The sequence below is a fragment of the Bubalus kerabau genome, chromosome 9 (genome assembly GCF_029407905.1).
Source record: "Bubalus kerabau isolate K-KA32 ecotype Philippines breed swamp buffalo chromosome 9, PCC_UOA_SB_1v2, whole genome shotgun sequence".
Lineage (NCBI taxonomy): Eukaryota > Metazoa > Chordata > Mammalia > Artiodactyla > Bovidae > Bubalus > Bubalus kerabau.
Genome location: NC_073632.1, coordinates 17,337,118 through 17,345,589, shown reverse-complemented (window position 1 = coordinate 17,345,589; position 8,472 = coordinate 17,337,118).

Here is an 8,472-nt window from a genome sequence, read left to right as displayed (position 1 = left end):
TCCCAGATAGTCATTGGTGCTGCTCCCAAAGGACCTTAATTGTCTGGTGTTTCCAGCCTGTCATGTGCCTGTGAGTAGCCACTGGTGTCCAGAGAAAGTCTTCAGCCCCAAAACCAAGTTGGCCAATGAAGTCAGGCTGGTGTCCATGGGAATGGAAAGCATTGTCTGGACACTGACTGTATCTCATACAACTGGTCTTTCACTTCCACGTGTAAGGATGCTGACTTCATGTGGCGTCCCGACGGTAAGGCTCTGTGACACCTAGGCTGAGGCAGACAGGGTCCAGGCAGAGACTGGGGGACCCTCAGCCAGGAGGGCCAGGGGGAGGCTGCCTGAACTGGAAAACAGAGGCAGGAACTTCAAGGCCCTGTGGGCTCACACCGCAGTGCAGTTATGTGGAGACAGACGTGGCCTCTTTATTTCTGTGTGTAACAAGTCTTATCTGAAGCCTCTAGGTTCTGATTGGTAGGAAAAACAGTCCCATGTTAAGCCTATTACATTAAAAAACCTACTCTGGCCCTAAAAGCTAAACAGTGTGTTCAGGTGAAGTTCAATCCATTGAGATATGCTCAGGCTGCCAGGTCCCTTCTCTTCCCACGTCTGCCACTTGCAACGGCTCCACAAGTAACACCAGGCGCCTGGAGAGAGGGCTGGGCCCTCCTAGGCTTCTCGCGGTGCAGGAGTCAGGGTGTGACAGCAGTGTCCTCAGGTGTGACATCCTCTGTGTCATACTTTACACTTCATGTAAGCTTTGGCTAAGGTTTATTTTACTTAGCCATCATCCCAGTTTTAGAGTCATTGTTTACATTTCACACTACTCATCAGCTCACGGTGTCACCCCTCTTCCTTGATAACCAAGCTCCCAACTGTCCACCACATAAGTGGTCCTGTGACCCCATCAGAGGGCCTCACCCACTGGTCACAGGGATTATCAATCTAAGGAATGAGCTTGGACCCCAGGCTGGCCCAGTCCAGCTCTCATTAGGATTGTTCAGTCTGGAGCTGATACATTGGAAGGAAGTGAATCTGGAATTACAGACGATGGTGTCCCTTCCTTGGTGGAGAAGCTGCTTGCAGAGAATGAGGCAGGCATCACTGGGAGGCAGAAATGAGAGCGAGAGGGACAGTCTTGATGGAATTAAAATTCCCACTTCTGGTAACACCTAAAGCCAACCTTTGGCCTTTCTGTAACTTGGTTATGTGAGCCTGACAAGTCACTTCAGAGTTTGCTTCTAATACTTGTAAGCAAGAGAATTTGCAAGGGAAAGTTACTACTGCTGTGTAACTCATAATTCAGTAAGTGGGAGTGAAAAGCAAATTCAGACATTTAATAACATAACTGTGTACAACCACTTGGGAAAAACAATTTGACGTTACCTGCTCAAGTTAAAGATGTGTGCCAATGATCTAGAAATTCCACTGCTAAAGATTCAATCATGAGAAACTTGCACGTGGGCAAAAGGCATGTCTAAGAATGTTAATAGCATCATTTTTGATAACATAATAAATCCTCAAACTGGAAACAACCCAAATACCTTTTACATGAAAGTAAGAATCAGTGCTTTATGATATATATTCAGAAAATTGAATATAGAACACTGAAAATGAATGAAGTACAGATGCACTTATTGACCTGGTAAATATATTAAAAAAAGGGAATGCTGAATAAATAAAATTTATTGAACATGCTGCTACATGATTTCATTTATTTAATGCTTAAAACCTCTGTAGCAGGAACTGGCAACCCACTCCAGTATTCTTGCCTGGAGAATTTCATGGACAGAGGAGCCTGGCGGGCTACAGTCCATGGGGTCGCAAAGAGTCAGACACGACTGAGTGACTAACACACACAATGCTTGAAACATGTCAAGCTAAGCAATATGTGTAATTATATGTACCACATACACTTGGTAAAATTGCAGAGAAAGGCATGGAGTGATAGTCATGAAATTTAAAATAGTATTTGCCTCTTATAGAGGAGAAAAGGAACAGAGATTTTGATCTATTTCTTAAATTGGGTGGTAGGTACATGGGTGTGTGTTTTGTTATTAGTTTTTAAAGTGCACATATAAATTGTACTCTCTTGTTCATAATGATACACTTCATTAAAGTAAATCCAAATAATTAATTTTGAAGTACTATGTTGCTGCTGCTGCTGCTGCTAAGTCGCTTCAGTTGTGTCCGACTCTGTGCGACCCCATAGATGGCAGCCCACCAGGCTGCCCCGTCCCTGGGATTCTCCAGGCAAGAACACTGGAGTGGGTTGCCATTTCCTTCTCCAATGCATGAAAGTGAAAAGTGAAAGTGAAGTCGTTCAGTCATGTATGACTGTTAGCAACCCCATGGACTGCAGCCTACCAGGCTCCTCCATCCATAGCATTTTCCAGGCAAGAGTACTGGAGTGGGGTGCCATCGCCTTCTCCATGAAGTACTATGTTAATAAATTGTTAATATGTGAAAGTGCTGCACTCAATATGCCAGCAAATTTGGAAAACTCAGCAGTGGCCACAGGACTGGAAAAGGTCAGTTTTCATTCCAATCCCAAAGAAAGGCAATGCCAAAGAATGCTCAAACTACCACACAATTGCACTCATCTCACACGCTAGTAAAGTAATGCTCAAAATTCTCCAAGCCAGGCTTCAGCAATACATGAATCATGAACTTCCAGATGTTCAAGCTGGTTTTAGAAAACGAAGAGGAATCAGAGATCAAATTGCCAACATCCGCTGGATCATGGAAAAAGCAAGAGAGTTCCAGAAAAACGTCTGTTTCTGCTTTATTGACTATGCCAAAGCCTTTGACTGTGTGGATCACAAGAAACTGTGGAAAATCCTGAAAGAGATGGGAATACCAGACCACCTGACCTGCCTCTTGAGAAACCTATATGCAGGTCAGGAAGCAACAGTTAGAACTGGACATGGAAAAACAGACTGGTTCCAAACAGAAAATGGAATATGTCAAGGCTGTATATTGTCACCCTGCTTATTTAACTTATATGCAGAGTACATCTTGCCTGGAGAATCCCAGGGACGGGGGAGCCTGGTGGGCTGATGTCTATGGGGTCACACAGAGTCGGACATGACTGAAGTGACTTAGCAGCAGCAGCAGAGTACATCATGAGAAATGCTGGGCTGGAGGAAGCACAAGCTGGAATCAAGATTGCAGGGAGAAATATAAATAACCTCAGTTATGCAGATGACACCATCCTTATGGCAGAAAGCGAAGAGGAACTAAAAAGCCTCTTGATGAAAGTGAAAGAGGAGAGTGAAAAAGTTGGCTTAAAGCTCAACACTCAGAAAACGAAGATCATGGCATCTGGTCCCATCACTTCATGGGAAATGGATGGGGAAACAGTGGAAACAGTGTCAGACTTTATTTTCTGGGGCTCCAAAATCACTGCAGATGGTGACTGCAGCCATGAAATTAAAAGACGCTTACTCCTTGGAAGGAAAGTTTTGACCAACCTAGATAGCATATTCAAAAGCAGAGACATTACTTTGTCTACAAAGGTCCCTCTAGTCAAGGCTATGGTTTTTCCAGTGGTTATGTATGGATGTGAGAGTTGGACTGTGAATAAAGCTGAGTGCCGAAGAATTGATGCTTTTGAACTGTGGTGTTGGAGAAGACTCTTGAGAGTCCCTTGGACTGCAAGGAGGTCCAACCAGTCCATCCTAAAGGAAATCAGTCCTGCGTGTTCATTGGAAGGACTGATGCTAAAGCTGAAACTCCAATACTTTGGCCACCTCGTGTGAAGAGTTGACTCTTTGGAAAAGACTGATGCTGGGAGGGATTGGGGGCAGGAGGAGAAGGGGACGACAGAGGATGAGATGGCTGGATGGCATCACTGACTCAACGGACATGAGTTTGAGTAAACTCCAGGAGTTGGTGATGGACAGGGAGGCCTGGCGTGCTGTGATTCATGGGGTCTCAAAGAGTTGGACATGACTGAGCGACTGAACTGAACCGATGTTAATAAGTTAGGTCCATTTTCAGATAGTAAATCACAGGAAATTAGAAAACATGTTAAGAATTCAGTTTTGTGGAAGCAGTTGTCATCAACTCTGATACCAAATTGTTTCTAAGTTTTTGAATATTCTATAACTTAAAATAGCATGCATGGGCACACCATCCAAAGCTGTCTTATCTAGATGTATAAATAGTGTGAATGAATTCAAACAATGAAATGATAAGCCATTGACTATAACTTCATCTTCTGACGTCTTCAAGTTTTAGTTTAGTTCCTGGCTAATCACACCTAAATCAAAATAAATTCAAGATTTTTTTTTTAAGTTGCAAAATGACAGCCTTTTCCCTTGTAAAGCTCAGAAAATTACTCACCTTCCCCTTTAGGACATACATTATTTCTCCATGTTTGGTTGGGAATCATAGAAACTACAGCTGAAAACATTGGTGGATCAAGCAAACATGACTATTTTTAAGATGATTTTTAATATAGTCAGCACTAAACGTGTAAGTCATATGGAATTAGATGGGCACTATATGTAGTGTTGAATGAATCCTGGCAACCTCCGATCAAATGCCTTCCAATTAAACATCATAAGACCTGTGCCGTGTGAGTTCTCTGGGCTGGTACACAGACAAATATTTACACTAACCAGAGGCACAGCTGGGCTCTAATTTTAGCAATTCATGCAGAGATGCAACCCAACATCTATGCTGGGAACCTGTATTACCTCCCTCAGGCTTTTGAAATCCTTTACGAATTTTTATTGCAAAACATTAGTATAACATATATTCGTAGAAACGCATGCAACACAAGAAGAGACAAGTGTTTTAAAGGGGACACAGATGTAACCACCACCCAGGTCAAGAAGTAGAACACAGCCAGGATCCCAGAAGTCCCCCACGTATCTTTCCTTATGGCAGCCCCCCACCCCATACTTTTTAGCCGAAACCATTATCCTGCTAAATTTTTTGTTGTTGTTGTTAATTCCTTGCTTTGCTTTCTAGCTCTGCCCCCCTGACTATGCATCACCAAATAATATAGTTTAATTGTGGCTGTCTTTGTTCAGCATTACTTCTTTTACTTGACATTATATTACATGAGCTGCATTTGTGTTATTTTATACTGTTTTGTCGATCAATCGTGTCTAACTCTTTGTGACCCCATGGACTGCAGTACGCCAGGCTTCCCTGCCCATCACCATCTCCAAGAGTTTGCTCAAACTCTTGTCTTTGGAGTCGGTGATACCATTGAACCATCTCATCCTAGGTCATCCCCTCCTCCTGCCTTCAATCTTTCCCAGCATTAGGGTCTTTCCAATGAGTCATCGGCTCTTCTCATCAAGTGGCCAAAGTATTGGAGTGTCAGCTTGAGCATCAGTCCTTCCAATGAAATTCAGAGTTGATTTCCTTTAAGATGGACTGGTTGGATCTCTGTGCAGTCCAAGGGACTCTCAAGAGTCTTCTCCAACACCACAGTTCAAAAGCATTAATTCTTTGGCGCTTAGGCTTCTTTGCTGCTGCTGCTGCTAAGTCGCTTCAGTCGTGTCCGACTCTGTGCGACCCCATAGACGGAAGCCCACCAGGCTCCCCTGTCCCTGGGATTCTCCAGGCAAGAACACTGGAGTGGGTTGCCATTTCCTTCTCCAATGCATGAAAGTGAAAAGTGAAATGGAAGTCACTCAGTCATGTCGGACTCTTAGCGATCCCATGGACTACAGCCTACCAGGCTCCTCCATCCATGGGATTTTCCAGGCAAGAGTACTGGAGTGGGGTGCCATTGCCTTCTCCGCATGGTTCTTTAGGTGCTCTCTTAAAACTTCTAAATCTTTCTGACATCCTCTATCTGCCCTGGTTTTTAATCTGTACAGCACTCTAGTGGTGGGAGGGATCAATAATTTTACTTTGATGTGTTTGTAATTAAAATCTCCCTGACCTACCACATAATAATATTTTTTAAAATTATAACATTTTTTGAGTATCTACAGTGTGCCAGGACTTCATGAAACAGAGTTCAAATAATATTAGTATATTCTTGATAATTCTTCACAGGGTGTAGGTTTAGCATATTGTTTTTACAGATAAGAAAGTGAAACTCAGAAAGATAAGTAAGTTCAGGTCTTTCCAAGATTTAGTCATCCAGAACACAAATTTTGGTTTTATTTTTTATAAAATAAAGGTTTTTTAAAAAATCAAGACTAAAGGTTCTTTACTATATAGGTTATTAAAGATATTAAGTAGAGTTCCCTGTGGTATACAGTAGGTCCTTGTTTATCTGTTTTGTATAGTGGTGTGTATATGTTAATCCCCAACTCCTGATACATCCCTCTCTCCCTTCCTGTCTGGTAACCATAGTTTTGTTTTCAATGTCTGTTATTTTGTTTCTGATTTGTAAATAAGTGCATTAGTGTCCTTGTTTAGATTCCACATAAGAGTGATATCGTATGGTATCTGTCTTTCTCTGTCTGACAGTATAATTATCTATGGATCCATCCATGTGCCTGCAAATGACATTATTTCATTCTTTTTTTAATGGCTGGGTAATACTGATCCATGTCAAAGAATGAAATGAGAGCATTCTGTAACATCATACACAAAAGTTAACTAAAAATGGAGTTTTTTTTTTTTTTTTTTTTTTACAATTGTGCTCGTGTTAAGTGAATCATGAGTGAACTTGCCATTTCAGAGTGATCTCGGTCTGTCTCTCCAAGCTCCTGGCACTTGGCTTTAATATTGTTCAGTGCTGGCCTTCTTTGTCCTCCCCTGAAGGTGACAGCTTTTCTGCTGCTTTTGGCACAGAGGTAGCTTCCTTCTCATCTGTGGCACCTGCAGAGAACTGGGAGTGTCCCTTCCAGGAAGCACTAGAGAGGCAACCACTCCTGCCATAGGGACCTAGCAGGGGAGCAGTCCAGACTGGCAAGGTGTCGGGATGAGGAGCCCAGAGCTGAGTGAGGCTCCATCCCTTCTGCTTGACCTTAATTAGTCATGATCCAGCTGTACGACCTTGGGAAAGTCCTTTAACCTCCCTGGGGCTCAGGTTCATCGTGAGCATGTGAAGAGGTCAGCCAGGAAGTTTCACCCTGAGCTCAAGGATCGCCCTGAGTTCTTGTGTTAAATGCAGACCTGGGGATCTCATGAGAACCTTCCAGCTTGGGAATCTCCATGTGATTCTGCAGCTCACCTTGAGCCGGAGCCAACAAAGTAAGGGATCACCTGATTCTTCTCTGATTTTAAACTTCTGGGATAGAACTTTCCAGAATAAGTTTTGTTACCTTATTATCTTTCATTAGAGCCAAGTGCCTACTTATTTCAAAGAGCTCTGTTTGCTTTTGTTAATAAAAATAAACACAGGGCCATTAAAATTTAAGATGCTAAATAAATCCTGGCTCTGAGCGAATGACAATAATACATGCAGGTATTAGTCATCAAAACAGCTTGGGACTGTTTGGTATTCATAAACTGAACAAAAAATGACTGCTCCAGTGAAACTGTACCCATATCATTAAGAACTATTAACACAGCATAGCAGGAAATGCAGCCGGCCTATCTGGAGGACACGGTGGCCTCAGTATGATTGACAAGGAGGGAGACACAGAGTGCCATGAAGTCATAGGAGGAAACAAAGTAGTTTAGACGCTCAAAACAACTTTAAAGTCAGCTTATTTAATTATAAATATGCTAAGTATATCACCCGGCAGATTGGAGACAGGCTGTTGACTTATTTTTCACTTGGATATTGCATTTCTTACGTATTTTTAAAATTTTGCATGACAGTTTAAGGGGAAAATTTCCTTATACTTTTAAGTATTTTCTGGGGGTTGTTCCTTATATTCTGTGGAACTGGAGTCACCCAATTAATTGCTTTCAATTTTTGGCGGGGGGATTCTTTTTATCACTGGGAATAACCAACCTGAGATTTTGTAAGAGGTCTGCCGTTTCCCACCCCCTGTGCTCTGTAGTGGGCTTCCCTGGTGGCTCAGATGGTAAAGAATCTGCCTGCAATGCAGGAGACCTGGGTTCGATCTCTGGGTTGGGAAGATCCGCTGGAGGAGGGCATGGCAACCCACTCCAGTATTCTTGCCTGGAGAATCCCCATGGACAGGGAGGCCCAGCGGGTTATAGTCCATGGGGTGGCAAAGAGTCAGACATGACTGAGGGATTAAGCCCAGCCCAGCATGCTCTGCAGTGATTCTCAAACCCATACAGGAGGCAAGTGGTGCATCCATCCATGAGAAGACTCACAAGCTGGGGGTTCTCAAGCAGCAGGCTAGCCCCCAAGGGAAGTGATAACAGAATCTTCAGGAGCTTGGGTAATTTCAAAAAGGTCCCCAGGTATTTTCCTCTAGTGCTTGAATTGCAGCACTCGTATCAAAACTTGCCAACTATCAAGTGTTCACATATTCAGCAGAAAGCTGGAAACCTTGAATCCAAGAGTTGCTATTTTACTAAAATACAAGACATTACTATTTGAAGTAAATGGGAAACTTCAATATCAGTAGCGAATGATTG